Source organism: Denticeps clupeoides, chromosome 9 (genome assembly GCF_900700375.1).
Source record: "Denticeps clupeoides chromosome 9, fDenClu1.1, whole genome shotgun sequence".
NCBI classification, from domain to species: Eukaryota; Metazoa; Chordata; class Actinopteri; order Clupeiformes; family Denticipitidae; genus Denticeps; species Denticeps clupeoides.
The window spans coordinates 7670870-7697673 of NC_041715.1; the positions used below are offsets into that span (position 1 = coordinate 7670870).

The 26804-nt window shown below is 46.3% G+C and overlaps 1 long non-coding RNA gene across 2 annotated transcripts in view; it reads right to left on the reverse strand.

Annotated features, from left to right (window-relative positions):
• The window catches only part of LOC114797291 (uncharacterized), a 62817-nt gene that overhangs the window by 3192 nt on the left and 32821 nt on the right, over positions 1 to 26804 (reverse strand). Inside the window, exon 4 of one of the 2 annotated variants that reach the window (XR_003750839.1) lies at positions 2791 to 2925. This is a non-coding gene — a long non-coding RNA (uncharacterized LOC114797291). Of the gene's footprint in view, positions 1 to 1664; positions 2926 to 26804 lie in introns of those variants that run through there. The other variant, XR_003750838.1, reaches the window with a different exon arrangement.

Consider the following 26804-nt stretch of genomic DNA (forward strand, 5'->3'; position numbering starts at 1 on the left):
AAACATGTACTTTGTTAATGAATGTATATATTTTACAAGGAATCAAATGAATTGTTTATGTTACAGTCCATACCAGGGCATTTCATGGATATTCACATCACTGGCAGGAAGTGTTGTGGGAAGGGAATAATATAATTAACACCATCAAAATAATGAAACAAGTAAACCAGAGCCAAACTACTCTTGTTTATTTAAAGTGCTAATACTGTGTTCAAATGTAAAACTGGGCTAATTAAAGTCGCACTTGCTGTGCACTTAATACTAAAAGGGCTAATTATACAGATGGATATCATAAGACACTTTGCAAAATTCATAATCTCTGGGGGAAAAAAACAAGCAAACCAACATTATTAAAGATGCAAAATAATCTAAATTCAAGTTAAAAAAGGGACAATTTTAACAATTATGTTTATTGTGAGATTTGTGTAAAGATGGCAGTTTTTTGTCATCTGTCCTGTAATAATTCATAATCGGGGAACACTTTCACTCATGGCCAAGCTCAGCTAGGCAAAATCTCCAAATCACTACACAGCAGACATTCACAGTAAATTAGATGTTATATACACCCCTCCATTCTGCACACACACACACACAGGTTCTGACTTTCACATCAACTTTGAATATAATTCGACGCCGACCCTGTATATAGAAATCCCCGCCATCCACTCAACAAAGTGATCAGCTGTGGCACATGACAGGTCGTGAAATACGGACATTTGCATGAGCTTTACAAAGTCCCTGACTTCCTTTATGCGTGAGAGCGGCCAGAGACTCCATAAAATTCACTTTAGCTACGGGGGTCCTGAAACCTTGCTAAATACTGCTGCAATACTCCTGTCAACAGCCTGTCAATCAAAACAAAGCCCTGGCCGTTAAAAATGCACTCGCTCAATCCACATTTGTTCAGGCGTGACATTAACAGACGTTTCAACTTTTCTTTTTTTTTTGCGCAATGCCCAATAATTTACTATTTAGTTTTTTTTCTCAGTTGATCCCTTGAGGCCTTTTTTTGCACCGCAAAATACTGTATTTGTTCAATATAAATTAATAAACATAAATATATATGTTTAAATATTAATAATAACAATGAAATAAGGTAATATGTTAATTAATTCTATATTGTGCTCAGCAAAATTAGCAATAGTACACAATTAAAACGAAATGTGATTTTGATATTGCACTATTGAAAAATCATTAATTATTGCAAAGTGCAAGGTACAGAAAAGCCTTGTAAAAAAAAAAAAGCTGTATTCTTCATTAAACACATTTTGAAAAGGCTCAGTTTCACTACTTCTTGCTTGTCCTGTTTTCACAGTCCATTAAATTATTAACAAGAAAAGGGGAGAACACAAAGGCCCTCGGAGAAGAAAGGAGCAGACATGGCGATCAAACCAAATGAGGAAAAAATGCGGAGGGTGGCCTTGGGGCCCCGGCCACAGCCCAGTGCACCGACTGAGCGCTGGTGACACACACACACCCCCACACCGGTGACCCGGCAACTTGACACCACCCACCCCGCACTGGCTGAATTCACCGGCCCTTAGCCGGGCAGGAAGGATTTAACCGAGACTTCTTTTCACCACAGTAAATGTGTTTTTGCAATTAAAGGCATATAATTAACACTGACAAGCAGAGGTCGCAGGACTACAGCCTCCATGGTCCAGCGTTCAGCCACACAGAGCACAGCTGCGAGGGTCTGACGTGCGGAGAGGGGAAGGTGGAGCGAGAGAGAGCTCCTTGAGGGGGAAAGATCGAGACAGACTCAGTCCCGGTCAATTCCGTAAGCGTTTCTGAACTTACACTCTGTGTACAAACCACTACATTGACTTTATAAGCACTTTTATTACGTGGAATCCACACTCCACATTCCGGGGAGTATCTGACAGTCCAACTTTTAAAAGCAATTGAATGGAGCTGCGCCTGAAATATGTGCTGTGGATAAAATATCAAAAGGGCTTTAAAAAAATACAGATTGCAAACATACAAGCTAAACTCATGTGACAAAAACTTTTTGATGTTCCTTATGTGCCATACGTTCATTTGAATAATACACCTTTAATTGTTTAAATAATTCCATTTCATTTTAAGGCTTGTATCGGGCATATTTAGAACCAGCAGCTGGCTTGTCAAGCCAGTTGAACTGTGTGAAAAAAAACTCCCCTTTTCAACAAATTATCCTTTATTGTTACTGTGGGCGCCATTAGCATGCTGAAGGACACGAGCTCAATAGCCGGCCCTCTTTCTTTAGCTGCGTGTGAAAGGTTGCGGACGTCTTTCAATGTTCGTTTAAGCATACACTCTTTAGGGTAAAAGGATGAATTCAGGTAAATGTAAGTAAACGTGACAACCCCTTTTAAAAGCCGCCTTATTAACCCTGCACTGACATTAGAATGTAAGAAGACTTGATTTGATACTTTGGCAGGTGTTTACAGAGCTGCATATTGGGATGGACATTATTAGGGAATGTGGGAATTATTAGGACGTTCGGACTGGGGCCTTTGCTCTGGATATTGCAGCACATTTATTAGACACTTCACAATCTGTGAAACAATTTCACTTTTCCACCAGTGTAAAATAACATCACTGCAGATTTCAACATTCTTCTGAATGCTTGTAGGTCATGATATATGACCATATGCATGAACTATCCAAGATTTATGATAAATGCCTACTTCTATGTAGTGCACATCCTAAATTAGCAAAATAGAAAAATAGAGTGTATGTACTTATGTATTGACTGAGTAATTGTTTGATTGATCTGGAACGTCTACTGGTTGGGGTGCTGCTCACATCTGGCTCCTGGTGCTTCTCGGTCAGAGTAACTTGTCCTCCTTCTGGGGATGAGATGTGACCGCTGGGCCCTGGCAGAGTCTGGTGCTCTGCTTACTCAGCATGGCCGAGACTCTGTCCAGCATGAGTACAACGCTGCTGCCACACACACACACACACACACACACACACACATGCACACACACACAGAGAGAGAGAGAGAAATGCTGTGAAATGCGTATTTGATGTTAATTCCTGGTGATTGATATTTTGTTAAATGCCAATTCATCGCTATGAGTGTATAAATACATTGAGAAATATTTAGAATTTTTATTTTTTTTCACAAGTCTGATGAGCATATCAACCTCAGGATCGAAACGTGTTACGAGAAGAGATGCCCAGATGTGGAGGAAGAGGCGGGAAAAAAATTATTCTTCTCCACTGACGTTTTGCAGAGAGTCCAGAAGATGGCAACAAACCTCTGACTGGTGCCTTTGCCCATTTCGCCCACGCATTTAATTAGCCAGTCATCTGTTTATTTATCCCAACCCAAAAAGCAGAAGTGCAGCCGTGGCCATGGGTGTCTGGTGGGGAGTGCGTTTGGATGAGGCTGAACCCCCCCAACTGCCTCAGCAGTGTTACATAAGGCCTGCGTGTTGCTGTGCTCCATCTTCCCAGACGCGGCCTGTCACCGAAGGTCACTGGGCGCCGGGATTCCTCGGCACGAGTTGGGAGAATAAAGTGAATGGCGAGGCGGTGCCGGGATTCCTCGCTCCTCCACCACTTTTTTGCCGTGGTAAACAGCTCGATATTTTATGTAGGCAGATTTTATTCTTTATGTTTTTTGCTGTCCGGTTGGTTTTTTTTTGTTACTTGACATGCATGTGCCCTGCCCAGAGGAACCCAGTCTCTCGGGGAGATAAGCGAGCGGATAAAAGCCCACCGCTCGCAGGAGTGCCAGGCTAAATGAATGCCGGCGCGGCCAGTGCCAGGGACTCCGGAGCACTCTTCCCCAGCGAAATCCTCCCTGGATAATTGTAAGAAGTGGTGGCATTAAGAGGACCAGGGCCCAAGCATGTATAATTACGCGAGAGTGGGTTGTTTCTGGCATCAGGGGCTGCGTCGCCGGTGCATCGAACGTACTGCGAGTCGACTCAGTAAAGGTTACCACCAAGCCTGATGCTGTGCCTCCATATTTCCTTACACAAGATAACTACAGCTACACACTGTTTGCATTTTAATTGTCCAGTTTGGTCATGTTAAACCCAGCAAACTGTATTTGTTTTCAAAAACCAGATAGGTAGATGGAAAGATTGGTCTGGTTTTAACACCAAAAGGTGATGATGGAGACCTTTCATCCTCATTATTCCAGGTTGAGAACTAACAGCTAAACAAGACGACAACATCTCACAAGTCATTACACTTACATTTAAGACTTTTTATCAGATGCCCTTATCCTGACTTACAGTCAGTAGTTACAGGGACAGTGCCCCTGGAGACACTCAGGGTTAAGTCTCTTGCTCGGGGACACACTGGTTGTGAGAAGTGTCTGAACCTGTGACTTTGTGCATCTTCTGATTAATAGGTGAGTGTCTATTACCAACCCGTTCCACAAAGTGAACTCAATAAGATAGGCTATCTATAAAGGGTCAGGTTCATTTTCATGGATTAGGCCTAGACTAAAAGTGAATTTCAAATAAGTTTTAATATTTAAGAACTCTTGTAGTCTAGGACTAGGCTTAGTTCATGAATAATCATGCCTTCTATTTTAAGATAACCCAGCTAACTAATACATTTAGCTTTTTGTGGCGTATGTGAACGGTTTTAGTCTGTTGTGTTTCATAATACGGAGCGGAATCTAGAATTCGGACATTAAAAATAGCGAACCCTCGTTCTCATTAGATCGGACAACTTTGTGGACTGTGGATGAAAGTCCAACATATTTAAAAATATGTAACATATTGAAATGTTATATACAGTCTAAATTAAACTAGAGCTGCATTTCAATCAGTTCTCACTTAATTACCAATTAAGACCATTACATCTGATTTAGAGAGAAAGATGATTAAATAAAGCCCATGATACCACACTGCCAGTCGGGCTGGAGGGTTCGGTTCTGCGCTAGGCCGCACTGCGCAGGGACCCGCAGCGACGCAGCCCACCCTCGTCCACCGGTTCAGTGCCGGCCTGACCCATGGCTCTGCCTACGTCTGTCACGTTTGATGTTCCTGGTGGGATCCATCATCTGGTTGGCAGGCTGTCTGCCAAACAGCCTGGTCCCCGGGGGAGGAGGAGAGGACGGGGAGGGAGAGATGCCCCAATCCTCCCCAGCAGCTGGGAGCAGCGCTCTGCAGATGTGAGCCTGAGCGACAACAGAAGGTATCGCCATACTCCATGTTTGTTTTTCCACCTTTCCTGGAGGAAAAAGGAGGCCCTTGATCTAGCACTGAGCAAAACAGTTAGCTTTTGTTCACAGATGAAAACGAGAGGAGGGGGAGAGGAAAAGAGAAATAGATGCAGAAAAAAAAAGAAACAGGGGTCGGGGGCGGCAGAAGCGGCGGGGGAACGAAATCCGGTGACCAAATGTGGAGTAAGGTTGGTCAGTCTCATCCCTTTCAACTCACCCCAAGCCCCCCACCCCAGTCCCCAATATAGCATAAACACAAAAACATCTCACCCCACATGCCTATACACACAAATATGCATTCAGCAGTAAATACATATAAAAATACACACAAATTATCCTGGTCCTCTTCACTAGTTCACATTTCACAAGTTCGCAAAACAGAATGTTCTCCTGCAAGTTTGGTTTGATATTAAGATCAAAGAAAAAGAGAAAAACAAATGGAGGAAGAAGAGAGGAGACTGCAGTTTTGTGTGAGTCGTATTGACAGCAGTAGAGTATTTGAGCTGTCAATCAATGTTATTGGCTCCTCCTATATTAAACTTTGTCTAAAAAAACTTCATTAAAGTTCCACTTGTGGGTGTCAAAAATAATTACATGGCAACAAAATGGGCGGGGTGGGCAGTGGCGTTTTTTGATGTGTGCGACATGGGTGATTGTCCAGGGTGGCATCTTAGCATAGGCATCATGGGCATCAGCTATTCTTTATTTTATTGAGTGACCTGAAATGGTTCTCCAACAGTCTTGAAGGAGTTCCCAGAGGTGCTTAGCACTTGTTGGCCCCTTTGCCTTCACTCTGCGGTCCAGCTCACCCCAAACCATCTCGACTGGGTTCAGGTCCGGTGACTGTGGAGGCCAGGTCTCCACTTTTTGTTAAGTACATAACTCCACATGTGTTCATTCATAGTTTTGATGCCTTCAGTGAGAATCTACCAACGTAAATGGTCATGAAAATAAAGAAAACACATTGAATGAGAAGGTGTCTCCAAACTTTTGGCCTGTACTGTATGTTTATCTGGTTAGATTCAGTATGTTTCTGACAGCAGGTTTTAGAATTAAATATTATAATGTACGATTCTTAATACGTTTCTCTCGCTCTGTGTGTGTGTGTGTGTGTGTGTGTGTGGGTGGGTATGCCAGAGGACGTGTTCGCCCAGGCCACCAAACAGGCTAGGACCACCACTGTGGGTGGGTAGTTAGTTCCTCCTCTCCCATGTTAGATGACTAGCCGACCGTCATTTCTTGTTTTAATAGGTTACCTCTATAAACGCTGACATCATGGTAACGCTTTAAAAAATGACCTGTGTGGCTATGGGCGTGGCGAAGGCCCCACGGTGTCCCATTTACTACCCAGGACGCGGGAACATGGTGGCAGACATGCAAACACCCTGTAAGTCTCTCATTAACACAGAACTCAACCAGAGGAGATGTGGGCAGTGCGGAGGCTCATAATGGCCATAAAGGCCGAAAACACTCGAGGAACCTCCAGTCTCCGAACAATAAATCCTCGGCGAAGGTTAAACCAGAAAAAAAACATTTAAATAGAGAGTTGGAGACACGGTTCTGAAGAAAGTGGAGGCTTTAAACAATAGTGGAGATCTCCAGGGACACCGCACACTCGGCGCTGGCGGTTCAAAAGGACGACGCTCGCCTGCTGCTCGAACGGAGTTAAAATAACAGCGAGTGTTTTAAAGGTGAGCTTGGTTTGCAAAATACCTTTTATTCTGATTTTTTTATATTAAAAACCCTCCAACATTCGAAATAAACCGTTTCCACGCCGGCGTATCCGCTCACGACTCGCGCGTCCCGTCACCAGTACCCACACGGCCCCTCCGTGGGAACGTTCGAGCGTTTTTCCCGCAGAGATCCCGCATCTGAAGGTGCGTTTGTGCAGCGGCGTGGCAGCTTAAAAAAAAAAAACGCATCCGTTTAAAGTGCAAGTGCGAAGTGAGAAATCCACGTGGCAGGTGCCACGGCGCAGGAAGAGCGTTCCTGCGTGACGGCTCCATCAGCCTCGGTCTCGAGGTAGCTGTCAGTCAGGACACTCCGAGGACTTGTTCTTCTTCTTCTCGAGGCAGGACGCACATGGCCGTGTTCGAGAGGGAAAGAAAGACGGGATGAGGGATGGTTTTAAAAAAAAAAAAAAGCAAGAAAGAAAAGCAACAGGTCTCGGCCCTGTCGAGGGAAAAAAAATAAAGGCCACTTAATTCTTTTCCTTGTGCTGGCATTCGAAGTGACGGGGACGCCACTCCATTCATCCTCTTTGCCGAGACAGAAGCTTCATTTGCAGCTCGCCATAATTAGATGAATGGCTGCGGCGGCCTACAAAGCGCTCCCACTCCACATTCGATAGCGTACGAATTAGGACGAACACTTATTCCAGTTCCAGGCGGAGAAAAGAAGTGGCCGGGTATTTAGCGTACCCTTTATGTCGGAATGAGATGTTAATTGTGTGCCATTACCGCCAAACCAACACGCTTGTTGTATTAATCTCGCCACTAATTGACGCAGCGATAGAAATGTAGCCACGGGGCAAAAAAAAAGCGAGGCAAGGAGAGCGGGACATGGCAGATAAAGGATTATCGAAGGAACCATATGGAGATGACATCGCATTGAAAGCTGCTCTATGTGGCCAGGAGCAGGAGTTCTTGACAGACAGGGTCCTCAGCCAATGGTCTTGTCGGCTGGGCCTCTTTAATTCCAGTCAAAAGAAGTAGATTTTTACTTTTGTACTTTTGTGTAGAGGGGCACACCGGATGCTGTTTGTGTCAAAAAGTGATGTGAAGTGATTGTCACTTGTGATACACAGAAGCACAGGACACAGTGAAATTTGTCCTCTGCATTCAACCCATCACCCTGAGTGAGCAGTGGGCAGCCATGACAGGCGCCCGGGGAGCAGTGTGTGGGGACGGTGCTTTGCTCAGTGGCACCTCAGTGGCACCTTGGCGGATCAGGATTCGAACCGGCAACCTTCTGATTATGGGGCCGCTTCCTTAACCGCTGAACCACCACTGCCCCATATGCTTCTGGAAGAAGTATCACACACTTGGACCTCCTGAGCCTCCCCTCATATTTTGCTTTCAAAAAGGCTTTCTTGAGAAAGGGAAAATGCTGTTGTATGTACAGTACAGGTCAAAAGTTTGGACACACCTTCTCATTCAACTCCACGTGTGTTCATTCATAGTTTTGATGCCTTCAGTGAGAATCTACCCATGTAAATGTCATGAAAATAAAGAAAACACATTGAATGAGAAAGTGTGTCCAAACTTTTGGCCTGTAGTGTTCATGTATATTGTAAACACTGAATGTATGCTATCAATTATTAAACATATTTAACACAGGAGCAATGTGCTTGCGATGTGTCTGGGTTTTATTTTTAAAACATTACCAGATCATCTACCTGTCTTTCCTCATCTGAGCATCTTTCCCATGCCGGTCTCAAATATGGTTTTTAATTTGCAAGATTTAATTATATTTCAAAATTGTCTGACCTACTTTCTTTGTAAAATATAAAGAAATAGGATGGCTTGATACTTTTGCACAGTACTGTATATATTCATCACATGGATTTGCTGGTTCTGATGGAGGATGGAGAGGTGAAATAGGAAAAAGGGATCATAGCTGCGTCCCCAGCAGCGCCCACCTGTGTGTGTACCAGCATGCCTCTGAAAATACATCTGTGCCACGGACAAGGGAACAGGAGGATGAGAGCTGCAGAAAGGGTGAGGGAGAAGAGAGAGTGAGGGGAAAAAGGGAGAGGAAGGTAGGAAGATAAAGGGCATAGAGAGAGAGGGAGAGGGTGAAAGAAAGAGATTATGAACAGCAGGAGAGCATCTTGTAAGCCAGGAAGCTTTAAGGTTCTACCAACCGCAGGGGACACCTGGTGCCACCAAGGGGCTCATGACAAGGTGCTGGACTTTAAATTGAAAGTTTTCTAGGGTCTTAGAAAGCTTTTTAAGGGTGAGACTGACACAACTAGCCAGAAACAGGCTGAGGATTATAGGCAAACCAAGTTTAAAGTTCCTCATACAGACTGAACAAGTGAAAAATAATTAGAATGCAGAACAGTGCCTGTGGACCATAAACCCAGAGTTCTTGGCCCCTTTGCATCACTCAAAAGTTCTTACTTCAGTGTCATTAGTTAGTGTTGATTTCAAAAGGATGTGTTTCCATTCGAGGTGTGTATTGGCAAGGATCTCACGAAACTATACGTATCACGATACGTATCATGCGAAACGATACGCATACGTAGCATGCGTCATGATACGATTATATGACTATATATTGTGACACTGTACACATTGCGATATTCTACAGTTCACTGACAATATAAAAATAGAGCTTATATACAAGATGCTGTGTACAATCTGGGTGGATTATATTCTATATGTTACAATTCAAAACTGAATTTTAACTGTATTGCATTTTAACACACTGAACTAAGGAAGCAGCCCCGTAATCAGAAGGTTGCCGGTTCGATTCCCGTTGTGCCAAGGTGCCACTTAGGTGCCACTGAGCAAAGCTCTGTCCCCACACACTGCTCCCCGGGCGCCTGGCATGGCTGCCCACTGCTCACCAAGGGTGATGGGTTAAAAGCAGAGGACAAATTTCATTGTGTCACTGTGTGCTGTGCTGCGGTTTAACACAATCCTTTCACTTATTCATTTAGTTTTGTAAAGCAAAAAAAATGAAACTCTCACGATACCACAAAGAAAAAACAGAAAAGAAAAAAAACTTTCTTTAGTGATGACAAACTAACATCACACTGTCCCACTGTTTAATATTCCTTATAGTCCAATTTACCATGTAAGCAAATGTTATAACAAGATTAGGGTTAATGTGAAATAGTGAAATAGTGAAGTGATTGTCACATGTGATACACAGCAGCACAGCACACGATGCACACAGTGAAATTTGTCCTCTGCATTTAACCCATCACCCTGAGTGAGCAGTGGGCAGCCATGACAAGCGCCCGGGGAGCAGTGTGTGGGGACGGTGCTTTGCTCAGTGGCACCTCAGTGGCACCTTGGCGGATCGGGAATCGAACCTACAACCTTCTGATTACAGGACCGTTTCCTTAACCGCTAGGCCACCACTGCCCCAAAAAACAGGGCTTTCTGTCAGAAGTGGGATGAATAGAGTAAATTGCATGTTATTCCAAATTGTTACACTATATTTAATGCTACAGATAAAGAAACAGGGCACTGTAGTATAAGTGTATAACTGATAATTGTGACCCCCTTAATTCCACAATAGCTGTGGTGTCATATAGAGTGAATAGAGTCATATGACAGCGGCTGGTGGAGGGGTGGGGGGACCGTGCGCACTGGGATATACTGTTCAGCTGAGAAGCGGTGCCATATGGCACTCTTCTGTGATTTAGCGCACAATCCTGTCAACAAGACACATAGGTGCCACATGATAAGTCAATACCTCGTCATAATTAACGTCTTACGGTTAGCCAGGGGATGGGGCGATGGGGGGGGGGGCGCCGTGATATCTGAATATTAAAGGTGCGACTTGACGCTCTTGTTGGAATAAGGGCTGTAGGAGCAAACTGGGCCTCTGTGTTTTCGTATGTAGATTGTCTTGTCAAAATTCATTTATACGAAGGAGGTCACTCGAGCCTCTCACTGTTGAGCTAAAAATGAACTTCAAAAAAGCACGTGGTGAACCAGCGCTTTGAAACTGCGTCACTCGCATGGAACCTAATATGGCAGGCCTCAGGCACGCCGGTCAGAAAAGCACTGTTGGCACATTTATGCTGTATCGGGTGTATATGAACCTGTTTTCAGGCTAGTACTAAAAGGGATTTGCAAAACTCAACATTTCCCGTCATGAATGCACCACGCTCCACTGTAAATATCCCGGTTCCTGAGGCCCAAAACACTTTTTTTTTTTTTTTTCTTTTTAAATCTCCCGCCTGAATGTCAGCGTTCTAATCCACAGCGCCGATTCCCTCTCCTATGCAGGTGGCGGGAGTTTCCGAACCTGTCTTTCACTTTCTGGTTTTTCAAAATCCCTTTTTGTTCCCCGCCAATTGCTCTGAATTTGGTGCTGTTGATGATAATGATAGTGTTGGGTGTCCATTGATTTGCCGCGGCCCCTCATTGTGCGCCCACACGGGCGGACACGGGTCCGCTCTCTTTAATTAGGGACTGCACAGGACCCTCTCTGGCCTTGCACTTGATGTAGTTACTCTGTTACTTTGCCTCCTGCAAACGCCCTACCCGCGAAAAAAGCTTTTTTTTTTATCCATTTCATTCGAAAAAAAAGGTCCACGTCGTCCTCTGAACATCTTTAAAGAGTTTGAGACTCAAAGTATTTTTACAGTAGTTTTGACTAAGCCCCTGAGCTCATCTGTTAAAAAAGTCTATTTAACAGATAAAACTGTGTTAAAAGTGAAGCTAGCGTGACAACAAGAAGAAATTAATGAGAGGAACATTAAAGGATGAAAGAAGAAGAATCTGCAGAAACACTGCCTTTCAAATCACTGGCCCAGTGACACAAAAGCACGGTCAGTACACACACATATACACACACACACACACACACACACACACACACACACACACACACAATATCCCACAAGCCGCTCCCCAATCATTCCTGCTTATCCGCGGGAGTCTAATTACCAGAGCACTGCTGCCCAGTTTCAATCAGCCGGGGAGAAATGACACACTCTTTTGTTCCCAGCTCATAACACACATGATGCACTGTCATTCTTCCTGCCAGCGGCCCCCGGCGCACCGGAGCCCTGCCTGCCATCTGTCCCCAGCGCAGCCCCGGGTGTGGGAGCGCAGGCCCGGCAGCAGCTTTTATCCCCGGTCATGGTCCCTGCACATATTTCATGCTCCTCTCCCGGACCCCCTTTCTGCCAACAACTGGCAGCTTTAAGGAGTTGGGAGGGGCCAATGATCGTTGACAGGAGTCTGTTAGGTTGCGACCCCGTGGAACGGACCCCAAACTGGAGAATCATCCTCTCCAGTCACCCTCCGAGGTAGAAATCTCTCCACATGGAAGGTGTTTGGAGACACGCAGCTTTGTTCGGTCTGCCCCCCTCAAGAGCCCGGAGTCCGACCGCCATTGGCAGGCCGCTCGGGTAACGCGGCTGAGTGAGCTGCTGCACTGCTGCCGGCACCGGCCGGCCAGCGGTAGACCAGGAACTGGGTATGAGGGTCGAAGCGTGCCCAGGTAGTGGGTATGAGGGCTGAAGGACATCTCTGCCGTGGGGGTGAGCTAATCTGGAGCCCACCGCATCAGCTGGGGACCCGAACAGCTTCCTGAAGGTGTGAGCTGACGATCTGCATGGAGAAGTGCACACACACACACACACACACACACACACACACACATAATCAATGTTGCTCTGAGGGGGCTGAGGGTGGGGTGGAACACTTAGTAAAGTGTGTGTGTGTGCGTGTGTGTGTGTTCTACCACCCTCATGCACAGAGGGCACAGAGTTCAGAGCTCATTAGCCAGACTTCTACAACACTTTCCTGGTGGCCACATTTAGTAGCCCCGGCTCACAAAGCATTGCATCATGCTCTTCCTCCCAAGGTAACAGGGTTATTTTGAGTGTGGGACACCCCAGAAACAATTATGAGAAGAGAAGGTGGAAGTTCCTTCATAAAACCAATCAGGGAAACCGCGTGAAGAACCCTAAATCATCCATATGGGGGGGCCACTGGGAGGTCTGGGAAGTGCACATTTCCCAGTTATTCTTCACAGGAAACCCTGCGCCCCTTCTCGTGAACCTAGGTCATGTGCTGTCATGACCTTGGTGGGTCCATTGTGCACCTGTAACCATGGAAACCAAAATATCAGAGAAACACAAAAAGGGGCGGACATCCAGTGCATGTGCACTGAAAAATGTGCATAAATAAATGAGTGCAATATTAAATGAGTGTGATTGGGGATTAAAGGCAATATTAAATCCTCACCCTCTCAATGAATCATGAATGGCATTACGCATTCAGAGAATGGCAGGATACTGGACACCGCGGCTGACGGCTTTATCGAGACGAGTTGTACTCTAGGACGCTAACTATTTGAAAAGACTCATTTACACACGAGTCCTCTGGGCAAGACTAACCGGCAAGGGGTGCGAGATAAAAGACGGCCCTTCGGCTCTACCTAACATGTAAACTACTTCAAAAGAAATCAATTAAACACAGTTGTCAGGGTGTTAGCTGCAGCCCAGCAAACTTTATCAAGGTAGAGATGCACGGAGCAGTGCTCTGGGCTGCAAAATTAAATTGACAAGCTGTCAAGCAGGCTACTTGTCCTGAGGTTGGGCGTCTGTGAGTTCAGAAACCCGAAAACAACACCCATTGCCATGAAATACCTCCTCAGGATATAATTAAATGAATAAATAAAACAAGAAAGATGATATTTGAGCATAGTATTGTGTGTGAGAGCTGTCAATCATTAGGCTCCTCCCATTTTAAACTTTGCTTATAAAAAAACGAATTAAAGATTGTGTTCTGCGTGACAGAAACACCAACAAAATAGTTAGTTAATTTCTCTTCATCAAGATACAGACAGCTACCAAGAGGATCTTTCTTGTTTTAATTATTTATGTAAATCCTGAAGACGACTTTCACCGTACCTTTTACCTTACACTAGCAAGCAAGCATCAGTAGTAGTCAGGTAATTATTATTATTCACTTATTATAATAAAGTTTTAGTCCACAAGCCTGCATGTTCATAACGTTGCCATATACTATGTTTGAACCCATGTCTTTGGTTCATAAACAGGTGTCTTTACATATTTTCTGTAAAATAATCATCGGGCCACGGACAAGGGAACCGGAGGACGAGAGCTGGAGAAACATTCCGTGTTTGAGAAATGACATTCCGTGAGTGGCCAGTCAACCTGATTCTGAAAGTGTCCATCCACCCACAGGGCACGTGTGTCCAGGGTTTAGAGGCTTTGTAATCAGGGCGCCATAACAATTTCTAAACATTGCTAACACATTAGCTATTGGCTAATTTATTTACACAACGTGATTTTAAAGTTACCCCAAAACGTGTCAAGGTAAGAGTGAAGATGGGTCCCATCTTGGTTTATTTGGGCTTGTGTGGTGAAGGCTAATTAGTTTTCTCTCAGTGGAAACCAGGGGGGAGGATAATGAGCCTCGGAGAGTTTTGTTTGTGCCCCCTTGTCTTTTAAGGGGTTTACACTTCAGCCACCTGCCAATCAACCCCGCTGCTTTGGGCCAACCTCTCCTTTCTCATGCTGAAAGAGACGTGCCCACCGGAGAGAGGGCTCTCCGGATGAAGCCGTGGATTGTTCCAGAAGACCAGAGAAGCAGCGAGAGGCCAACAAGTAGCCGTCAAGCGCTAACTGTCAGGCGAGCGGCTGGAGACCACACAAGCGCTGCAGCGGAGGCGTCGCTGTGGTTGACAGGGGATCAGCGGGACTGTTTAGCATCCAGCCCTGGCCTCACTTTTCACATCCACCACCCCTAGACAGCTCCACCTCTTCCCCCGACTTGGCAGCTGCTCTCTGGGCCCGGCGCGTTGAGGTCTGGCTCGTTGACAAAGCTGGGCAAAGGTAGACGTGTCACAACACAGTCCTCCATAAAGACAAGGCCAGACAAAGAGGCAGAGAGAGCGGCGCTCCCCAGAGTCGGGTCTGCCTCCCGGACCTCTCAGGGCTTATTTAGCTTTATTAGCACATGGAAACATGATCACAACAGTGTCATTAAAGCAGACGGGTAAGGAACAAAGCCGTGGCGAGGAGGAAAGGGGCTGGCTGCAGTCTGGAGGAGGTAAAGCACTGAAGTGGGTGTCAAAATAACAAACCGCCACACACAGGCCGAGTGCCAGACGGACGACAGCCTTCACTAAATACCCGCTAAACACAAAAGAAGTCGAGCAGATTTCACTGATGAGACCGTGGCTGAAGCTATGAGGACCACAGCAATAATAACGCAGCAATAGAAAAAATAGGATCTAGACATCTTAGTGATAATGTATACAGACTGTGTTCATATGACGTATGACATCAGAATTTTGTAGTGTATTCAGTTTGACGTGAATTCACAAATTAAAATGTAAAAATACAGACTAATGAGCCAGAACATTAAAAGTGCTTGGTGTTAAACTTTCTTCCCAAAATGTGCCATATAAATACAGTGTGAATAATTGATGTGTAGGAGACATGAAAAATTGGAAAATTGTTATTCAGTATGACTGAGTCAAATTGTCTCTAAAACAACTGGTAATGCATGCTCTGGACCCTGCAAAAATGGTCCAAGATTTATGATGGTCATGATAGAAAGGGTGTAGTGCCATAGCTCAGTGCTTCCCAAAGTGGTGTGTGGGGCAGTGGTGGATAAGGGGTTAAGGAAGCGGCCCCGTAATCAGAAGGTTGCTGGTTTGAATCCCGATCCGCCAAGGTGCCACTGAGTAAAGCACCGCCTCCACACACTGCTCCCCGGGCGGCTGTCATGGCTGCCCACTGCTCACCAAGGGTGATGGTTAAGTACAGAGGACACATTTCGTTGTGTCACCGTGTGCTGTGCTGCAGTGTTTCACAATGACAATCACTTCCCTTTCACTGTCAAAGTAGGAGGTGCAAAGCTATTGCAAATATACTCTTAGTGTCAATTAGCATGGAGCATCTTCTGATTGCACCTTCCCATTCCATTTCAATGGCGCTACACTCCAATGCTTTCAAAAGGTTTGGTGATCATTGCTTGTATGGCCATATAATATAAATGATATTAATGTAATATTCTCCAGCCTTCAAATGGAATGGAATTTGTATTTTTGTACAGACCATGCCCACATCCTATGTTTGTCATGGAAAATCTGACATCTTATAAAAATACAGTAAAAAAGTTTATCACAAGATAAACTTTATGATGTGTGCACATGTTGGATTTATAACCTCAACCAAAATCAGAGTCTGACATCAGTGGAAAAAAAAGTTTAAAAAACACTACTACTTCCTTCTTTTTAAAGAATTTTGTTCCAGATTCACTGCCTAACACCCATCTAGGCCATGCCAAATGTGCCCAGAAATAACACTGGCCTCCCTACTGTCACTGAGATTGCCCACCTAGGTGCCTGGCACACAACCTTCCACACGCCAACTCTCATCGGATTACAGTAATGCTGTTTTTTTTCACGTCATAATGGAAAGCTGGCACGCACACTTCCGCATCTCCACCCTCATTGTCTGCAGCCAGACACGGTCGCGACCCCGGCAAATAATTGCAATGCTTATTTTCCCCTCATGAAGCGGAGGCAGGGAAGAGGGGGGGGGGCGCGTCCAAAAATTCACACAATCAATAACACCGACATGGCGCAGCAACTGCAATAAAACAACACCGGCGCTCGGAGACGTGCCGCTTCCCCCATAATCAGGCAGGAGCCGTAATTAAGGGGGGAGATAACCCCTGAGTCCAGGAGCGGACAGAGTTTAAAGTCATTAAGGAGGGTGGGGGGAGAGTGCCCCGGCTTCGGCCGTGCGCCTGACAATGGTGCAGGTGGAGAAGATCATTCTGGGCCCGGAACGGGCCGACAGGTGACCACAAACAGCCTAACAAGCAGGTAATTACCCCACAAGGGTAATTTACTCAACTAAGTGCCACTTTGACCACCCCGTCGCTGAGGCTACGTGCAATTACGTCTGGAGATCGGACAATGGAACATGTGTGCCGTCCACCGTGTGGGAGGGACACCAAAGGTAAACATGTTGAAAATTAGGAAGGGCACAAAAGCCTGGGAGTGACGCATGAAGCCCTCCATCGCGCACGTCAAAGAGTCACCGCTGTCACCTCACACTGTAACACCCCTGTCTGGCACGTACCACGGGCTGTGACTAAGCATTAACCATCTTCCTCCTTCTGGGCTTAGGCCTGATAAATAATCAAATTACTACCCGGGTGGAAGAAAACAGAGCGAGGGAATCCACATGATCCTTTTTTGCATTGAAAATGATGAGTGAAGATACACGGAAACAAGCCATGTGAAATGTCTTTTGTATTCGTCCTTTAGTTTGTCCCTGTTCTGCATACACTGCTGTGGGATTTTAAAGCGGAAAAAAAATTAATCTGAGCTGCGTGTGCTTTTGTGCAATCGGAAAGTGCCTACATTCTTTATTATGTATTTAAAGAGGAATATTTAACTTTTTTTATGTAAGTGATGGCCTGGTGGAGCCATCAAGGTAGATGAAACCAAACCCATGGCACAAGGCACATTACTAACAAATGTGTCACAAATAGGCAGTTATTCAAAGTCAGCTAAATCTCATGATGCTGCTGTCAAGTGAATCTATATAATATTAATTAGAGGCTTAAATTAGTCTTAAATGCGTTCATGTTCAAAGCAGGGATGTAGGAAGAGAGATGGAGCATCTCATCTGTAGGAGGCATCAACAATGTATTAAAAAAAGGAACATCTTTCACTAATAGTTGTGTGTCCAGTAAAAGCTTTGAATACAAATGAAAGGATTTAGCCAAGTCGATGGATATAATATCCAACCCCCCATCTGCAAAGTGACATCATTAAAAGGGGGCCCAGAAGAAGGGCGTTTGCTTAGGCTCCGCCCCCGAATCCGCGCGAAAACCCATCCCGAGCGGCAGTAACACACTCTCCCCTGACTGATGATGGCTTAATTACCAGCGCAAAGAAAGTGTTTAATCTCTGACCCATTTCATGTTCTCCGGGTTCTCCCGTTTCGCCGAAATCACACCGCTGCGCCCCACTCCACCGGGGCCCCCACAGATTGCGGCGGGCCTGCAGGGTGCAATTAGGACACACTAAATGAAGTTGACTATATGGTTTCATTTTTCCTCTCATCCCATCCACCCCTCCCTTCCCCTCATCCCACATAATTAACATGGAAAAAAGGAGAGAGAACCCCTTTATATGAAAAAAAAATCACGGCAAGGAAAGACAACAAAAAGGATAAAAATGGTAGGAACACTGTGACTGACAGCCCTCACTGGCGCTTCGTCTGCATTTGACCTGTTCAGGTCTGTCCTGAGGACGTCTTTCACCTTAAAGGTGTGTACCAGCTCCACACAAAACGCGGGGAACTGTAAAGGCCGACGGGAGCGCCGGAGCGCTCCGCGCCAACGGGCCAATCAGAGCGTAGCGCTCCACTAAAGCCCCGGCCTCGGCTACACAAACAAAGGCTCGCCATCTGAGACCGCAGGGGACAGGATGCGGTTCTACTTATAGCAGCATTCACACGCCCTGAAAAAAAAGAGAAAAATAATAAAAAATGCGGTGCTGAAACACCGCTTCACAAGAATGCCAGGAAAGGCTTTAGAGACGAGACCCGAGCCGCAGCTTTGAACTGCAGGCAGCTTCTAAACTATTCCAGCACGCCGGCCTCGCGTCTTTTGAAGAGCAAGTTATCCTTAGCGGCCGCGTGTCCTGTTGTGAACGAATTGTTTCCTCTTTCACTTTGTCTTTGTTTTTTTGATGAAACTGACACGGCTGATTGTTCTCCTGGGTAAGGTCTCCAGGCCTTGGGCCGCTGGTGGTGTGCCGGAGCCTGGAGCTGGGTCTGGGTCAGGTGTCCGTCCTGCTGTCCTAAAGCGTTTGCAGGGTCTCCGTGGGGATGCCTGACATTTCCTCAGGGTCATGACCTCAGTGTGACTTGAGCAAAATATCAATATTCAAATAGCCCCCTTGCACATATACTGTTGCCCAGACGTTTGGGCCCGCCCCCTTATTAAAAATGCATTACTTTTAAGTACTTTAAAACTACTTAAAACATGACTGGTTGCTGTGTAACTGAATGCATGTGAATATTTCTGCACAAGTTTAATTCACTACATCGTTTCCAGCAACTTTTGAAAATAACCAAATAACTAATTGAACTGCCATCATATATTTTATTTGTTATATTTCATATATTATATTTATTTTATGGGTGGTCAGAAACTTCTGTAATGTAGTGTAAAGAATGACTTCACAGCAAATTTTGAGGTGGCTGTGCCCTTTATGAAGCCATCAACACTGAATTTTCTGTCAATTATAAGCAGGAAAGACCCACTCTGTGCTTTGAAGTACATAAAATGAGGTGCTGCGTTAAAAATAAAATAATGTGTTGTACAGAGATGCAGGATATTGAAAGCGCAGCACGACCCTGTGCGCGAACGATGAAAAAGGCAGCAAACGTGCTTTTCCCACCTTTGCTCGGCTACAGAGAGCATCAGGCTGCATTGCTGAGAAGAAGGAAAAGCAATACGTGAGACGTGCACGCTTAACGCTCACAAACAAATCCTTTTAGAGCCCCTGAAAACAGGATTTGTAGCACAGTCGCCTGCGTAATTCAAATAATAAAATACCCAGTTCACAGCCAGAGGAGCATTTAGCTAAAGACCTAACCTCAGCATTTTAACCGGCTCGATTCTGTTATGCTACTAGTATTATTACGTTTCTTTTCCCCCCAAAAAAAACGGCATTTTGAAGGAGTCACGATCCCTCATCGGCCAGCACTGGCACCGGAGATGGCGGAGTGAATATTCAATCGGGCTCAGGCGATCGTTTGGAGCACTCGACAAGAGCTGATGTCTGATTTGCCGGAGTCGGCCTTGAATCTGATGCATCGCTTGTCACTGACTGATTCCGCTCATCACTGACAAGTCTGTTAGCCAGGAGACCTGCTGGGCGCTCGCTAATATGAAGGCCCCCTCGTGAGAGTACATTACATCAGGATTAGCCTCAGCCAGCCATTACCGTCCCTGACATCGTCGCAACCTCCTTGTTCCGCGCGATGCTGCAGATGCTGCGAGAATTCCTCCGAACCTTGTCGTTTTTCGGCAACAATGCGGCTGTTTCACTACAGCGGGCGAAAGGGAAGTGCCCGACTCGAGGGCAACGCCAGTCGAGTGTTTTTGACGAGCAGAATGATTAATGGCAGCGACACCCATATCCTGACGGTTAAAAAAAGGGACATTTCGGGCCCGAGGACCAATCATTGTTCTGCTTTCTAAATAAACAGCGGTGTGCCCAGCGCCCCGGCCCATTAAACTCTGACCTCGAGGCGATACGATATTCTTAGTCCACAGATCGCTCCCCCCGGCGCACTTTGAGCAAGAGGAGGGGACGAGTGCAAAGCTGCACGTTGGCCTACCCCGACAGGAAATTCCACAGCTTTTCCCCGGCCGGCGAACACAATACCACCGCAAAAGATGAAGGGAGCGAAACAGACAAAGGGAGCGGAGGGCAGATTTGGGGAGAGGGGGGTGGTCCGACACCAAAGATAATGTCTTACGTGTATAATCTCCCCATTCCAGACTGAAATATAAATGATGTGCACGAGAGAAAAGATCAGAAGCCACTGAAGCACAAAAAAAAAAAAAAAAAAAAACTAAAGCAGAGGAACAATGAGGCTTTGATGCCGAGATTGAGACATCTTCAGCTGAATGGGAGCGGCGGCTGATGCGGCGGTGGGCCGCGGCGGACTTGTGCTTCACTGCAGCCTCGGGGTTAACCACAGATAAGAGTGTTTTGACAGGATTAAGGAGAACGATAATCCTTCCCCAAACCATAACCTTTTCCCTCAGTGCGCTTTGGCGGATGAGAACGCTATTACCTTTTAAATGATCTATTAATCTTCCAGAGGTACAGTATGCTCCCCACAGTCAAGGGCAACTAATCACCCCAATCAATCAATTAACCAGCAAGCAGCGAGTGGCAGTGACACAACAATTACTTAAGACCTGACACGCTGAAACAAGCTCAGAATGATAAAACTTCGGAATGGTGTTCTGGCCACATTGCGGCTGTGGTTTCCCAGTTATTACCTTAGACCTCAATTATAATGTTTGAGGGTGTGAGTGTCTGCGGTGCTTGAGCAAAGTGAAGGGCCCAGCATGCAACGTTGCCGCGACGTATAAGATGTTTGACGGCCAAGAACAGCAACAAAAATCTACACTTCATCAATAATTTAATATTTTTTTTTTAAATATCCAAAATGCAAAAGACATTGTGAAGCCAATATTAGCATTTAGTAATGGCATTAATGCACTAATAACACATTAATCATTTTTGTTAAAACATGAATGCTGCTGTTAACCAAAAATGTGTTTCTTTGGTCGTCACCTATTAGTCATATAACTAATAACAAATAAACACGGGAATTGTCAAAAAAATGTTGCCATCTGTGAGCACTAATGTGCTAACATTGACCGCACTTGAAAAATATCAGCTTATTAGCTTTCTAGAAATAAGTAAACAAAACGTTATTCAATATTTTCAAAATAAACATTACTTTTGTTAGTGACAATAACAGCATGCAAATATTTTGACTGCAGTCGCCTTCATTAGATATGAATTTATTCATTAGATGTTAACTCTTGTGTGGCCTGCACGGAGGTGGCAGGTGACACGCCTTCCTGCAGGTCACATTCGGCGCACAGCTGGGACGTGAAATTTTCCAGCAATTTCCTACAGTCGGCCAAAGGGGAGAAAAAAAAGTGAAATTATTAATTTCCACGGACACAAGCGCATCTCTGATAAATACACCACGGGAGCCAGACCTCCACATAATTAACTCTATGAATTTGCGAAAACCCACACGGAAGGCCCCGCCCTCGACACAGAAACTCGCAGCACCCACCCGCCACTGGGCTGGAAACGTCGCCGCCAGAAAGTGGCGTTTTCACCGTTTTTCGGGCCTGTTTGTTTTATTAGTGCTCCTGTTTGACTGCAGGTGACATCGGGCGGTGACGACAGAAGGGGCATGAAAATCTTTTAATAAAGACCTTGAGTTAAGCCGCATATTTGCACCTGGGCTTATTCCGCTGAAACCAGGCAACACCCCGAATGGGCGAAAGGAGGGCCGCCTTTGGGAACCGTGGAAACGGGGGTTGATGAACCAGTGAGCTGTGGAGCCGGCGAGCGCGCGGCGGCCTCCTCCACTGATCCCCGGCAAAGATTAACAAAGTAACAAAAGGCCGCGGCGCGGCGCGCGCAAAGCCCCGGCTCTTTAATCCGCCGCTAACTGGCACCTCCGGAGCGGCGCTGACCGCAGAAGAAGGCCGCGTCACCTCTCTCACGCCGCGCCGGGCCGAACGTCTTCAGCGGCGGGGAACTTGAAAGGCCCCCCTGAGTTCTGTTAGCCACCTGCTTCGCGCGGCCCGGCCTCAAAGGCATTAGAGGGCCATCTCTGCCGCGAAGAAAAGGCCCTTTGTGTGCCGGCTTTGAGGGGCATTGTCACGCTTCGGCGGGACGGCGGCAACATCTGCACCGCTCGGACGGGAGGAAGTTGTAATCAGGCACAGCGGCTCCCTCCCCCTTGTTGTCACATGGCAGGTATGGCGAGAAGAGGGTCTTTTTCTCTCCTTCTGAAAACGCGGCCGTTTGGGGGGACGATCGATCCAAAATGGAAGGCGCTTGGCCGCCGCAGCACGGCTCTCGGCCCCCACGCCCCATCATAGCAATGAGTCAGCTGCAAGTCAAAGAAATTGGGTAATTTGCTCCGCTTTGTCTTTCGAGGGGGCGGAGCACTTTCCAAACATACCTCTCCGTCCCTCGGTCACCCCTCTTCCCCAAAAACGAAAGCAAGAACTCTTTTGGTTTTGTTTTTTTTTTTTTTGTTTTTTTTGGGGGGGGGTTCATTTACATATAATTCTAATTACGCCGTAATAGGAGCGTGACAAGTGCAAAGACTGTTAAGTGGCAGACAGCGCAGACTGCGCAGGACCCCCTATGATACAGGATGACAAGACACAGCACAGGCTCCATCTCCTGCTAATTAAATGAATCAATTAAGAGACTATTGTTGCAACTGCGTAACTGATGTTCTATAGTGGCAATAACAGCCCCACTGGGAGGCCTCGTGCTACATTAAAACACTGGGCCCTACACCTCTATCTCATATCATTAGAAACATTTATTTGCGTCTTGCTGTCACGGCACAGAAGCCGTGATTTATGGAAATGCGGAGACAGGAGCGGTCGCAGTATGAGGTATGAGTGTGAGTCCCTCCTCGAACTCCAAAGTCCCCCCAAAGTTCGTTAATGGAAATCAGCACACCCATCAGCGGCCAACGGCACTGAGGCGCTAGGTAAGGGTCGCACATTTGCATACTTTCCCCTGCTACGCGAAGGCGGCTTAGGTGGCAAAATTATCATATTAAATTTACCCTCCTCAGTTAAACTGATTGTGTTTCAAATTGTTTTAGATGCCTGTCATTAATCCTTACCATGGGCCAAATGTGTTCGCCGCCAATCTGCACCAAGGGTCAAATTAACGGCATGCAAATGCCGAGTCCCGGTTAATTTCCGCTGCAAGGATGCCACATTAGCATACAGTTAGCATGAGGCCAATTTGCCATTTAGTTAATGTACAATTCACACCCTGAAACATTATAATTGAGGTCTAAGGTAATAATGCATGTGCAAAGAGACGTCCTTTCACTCAAAATGAGTGGCAATATAGTTTCTGAGAAAGGAAGACAAAAGAAAAAGGTAATCTAGCCGCACGACATTTTGCAGCAATTCAGATCAATGTAAATTCTGTGATTCAGAGGCATATTACTCAAGCGGCCGCTCTAATTTACGATATTTTATAGGTCCCTGGGCATGCAATGGTCTCTTCGACAAAGGCTGAAGGACACAGATATATGGGACGCTCATGGGGTGCAGTAAAAGTGAGCAGATCGATGTCTGTGTTAAGCCTTTGAAAGGCGACACTGTTTACTCAAGACGAGCGATGCCTGGCCGAACGCAACTCGGCTCCAGCAGACTTGGCGCCTGGTGCGGTCCGGACTGGCCGTGGCCAACGTCAACAGTGGCTCTCTGCGGACACTTCCACAAACGATTGGCATATACGAAGCAGCCGTCCGCCCCGTTCAGTGGTGTCACGTCCCCATCAAGGTCCCCCGGTGATGGGCCTTAAAGCCCCGGCCCACGGCTCATCCAGCTCAGGATCTGAGGTCCTCAGCCTGCACAGATCAGGCCTTCGCTGCTGTGTGCGTTTTACTACAGCTTTCACGCGATGAGAGTCCACAGCGGAATATGACCTCCATCATTCCCCTCACGATCAACAGGGGACCCCTCTGACCTGCTTTCATACCCCTTAAAGCCTATGTTATTGCTGCAGCGGACGTAGGTTTGATTTGCAGAGTTTGTACTTGACCGCCGCTGCTTAAAGGCTATAAATACTTGAAAGAGTCACACAGAGATCCTTTCATATTCGCTCTTGCTGGAGATGTTCCATGAGACTGTTACAGCGGGAGTTCAGATGCAAGCGACTATATGCACAGTTGCGTATAGACGCTGTGCCGCAGTGAAGGCTCAGTCATGCTTAATGTTACAGACGGATGTGGAAAAAAGCGAGAGTGTTCTGTCTATACTCCCCTAAATGTAAGAAAAACTCTTGTGGACAGAACGGTGTGACGTCCCGTTTGTGTTTTCCTTTTTGTAGGAGGGGCCTGTATTTACGGAGCTCCTCCCATACCTGACGCCGGAGTGAGGCTGTTAAAGATGGCGTGGGTATGCTGAGAAGAAGAAGGGAAAGGGGGAAATACAGTCGTCGTCTACCCGGCGCTTCTTAGTGGCCTGACTGCTTTGCTGTCTTTGTATCAAGGCTTAAATTGTATTTAACAAGTTAGTTAAAACGTTTGTGGCGTTTCCCTCCCTCTTTCTTGGTTGTTTACGTTCCTGACCCAGACCAGGACGTAATAATGGAGCAGTGAAATCGGAAATGTTGGGGACAGTAGTGAGTAGTGACGAAATTACTATTGAGTCATGGTGGAACTTTGTCAAACAACAGTTATGCGAGATAGATGAAAGTCATCACAAAAATGACTCAATCGAGGCCGCTGCCGTAGCTGCCGTAGCTTTAGCCTCTTTTTTAATAATCGCAGTGCTAAAACCTCCTCAGTCAGCCCTATTTTTGTTGTTGTCAAAAGTTCCGAAATGTTCCACTCTGAACTGCCCTCTGGTGGATAAACGAACGATGGTTGGAAGCTCTGGAACTGACGTCCATATTTTCGTGTGCAAAGTCAATAAAAATGTTCCTCTAGGTAACACGACGCGACCCTCCAAAATGTACCTCGGCACTCTGCCGGAGAACCTTGCGGCACACCCTTTACCGCGTCTTTATGCATTTTAATGAAAGGCACTGCAAGGAACTTTGCAAGGAATTAATTCCCAACTGTGCTGCCTGGGTTTGTCTGCATCTCGACGTCCTTCAAGCGGGCGCGATGGCAGAGGCCAGCGGAACCTCTCTCTGTGCCCCACACCCCGTGCCCACTCGTCAGATGGAGGGGCTCGCCCCTTTCCCCACCCCACACGTCCGCCAAAAGCGTGGGCGCGCGGGCGCACTGTCGGTGCCACCCCGGTGTCATGAAATCAAATGAACCATTTCAGGCATGCCGGCGCCCCCGGTTATACCCCCTTCTCCTCGGCACCTCATGACAGGGCTCTGTGCGTCAGCAGCTCTGACGGGAAGGTCAGGATGGTATGGGCTTCGCCAGTGCTATGGAGGAAGCCTGGAGATACTCACACATCCCACAAATGTGTATTAAAAAGTCTCATTTTGGCTCAACTAAGAAATCAAAATATCATTGGGTGAAACTAACAAAAGAATTTGACAGCCTGTAGTAACTCATCTGAGATGTTTTATCCGTTGACATCGAGAGCAAATCTGGGACTCTGGGTAAAAGACAAGAGGTGGTCATTTTTATTAACACATTTTCACATCCATTCAATTACTTTACACACATGAGCCATTTCTGCTGCCAATCGGGCTCAAATAAATTTGCAATATATTTTAAAATTATATGGTGATTCAAATCAGATCATGAGATTAAATTGATATGGATTTATAGAGGAATACTGCCGAAAAAAAGCCCATAGTGCGCCAGGTGACCTTGAACCCTTTGCCGAATCCCTCACCTCTCCTCTTGGATGTGCACCGTGGGCCATGATGGCGCCGCGAACGAGGGGGGAATTGAGCAGGGCAGTAATTGTAGTTATTGTGAAGGTTGCACAAAAGCTCCTGGTATCTCTAAGGGGGCAGATCTATCCGCTGCAGAGAGGGGCAGTAAGCTGGCTCTGGCACCGTGCCGGAAAAACGTCTTCCCGCCGACACCGGCCTCTCTCCGCAGAGCGGGACTCGGTTCACCGCAGTTCATCCGTACAACGCGCTCCCCTCATCTACCTGCTCTACGCTCTTCAATTTAGCCGCTCGTAGCGGGACTCTACCCGCTTTCTTCAAATACCACGCCAGTGCTTTCTTTTTCCTGGCCAAAATAATTAACCCAACTTATGAACATAATCTCTGTAATTATTCTGCGCGCTACAAAGGGAAAGATGTGCCACATCTGTCAGTTCTAGCCTGTTGCATTGTCTTTGGAGTGTGGAACGACCCCTCAAAGCTATCAAAGAGACAAAAGACCCATTAAAGGCAACAACGCAGACTGCCGGCATTCCCGTTGCACTTCGCGGCAGCATGTTGAAGGTCCCCGTCTGTTTAGAGGGTGGCGGCGTATCCTCAGACCGCGCTCTTGTCTGACTACAATGGCTGTTGGTACAGCGGGTCAGGCGTTCTCGCGGCAATCAGAGCTCGTCACGAAAAAAGGAAGTGCGAAAGGACCGGTGGAGCCGCGTTACACAGAGCACCGGCGAATTAACGGGACCTTCGACGC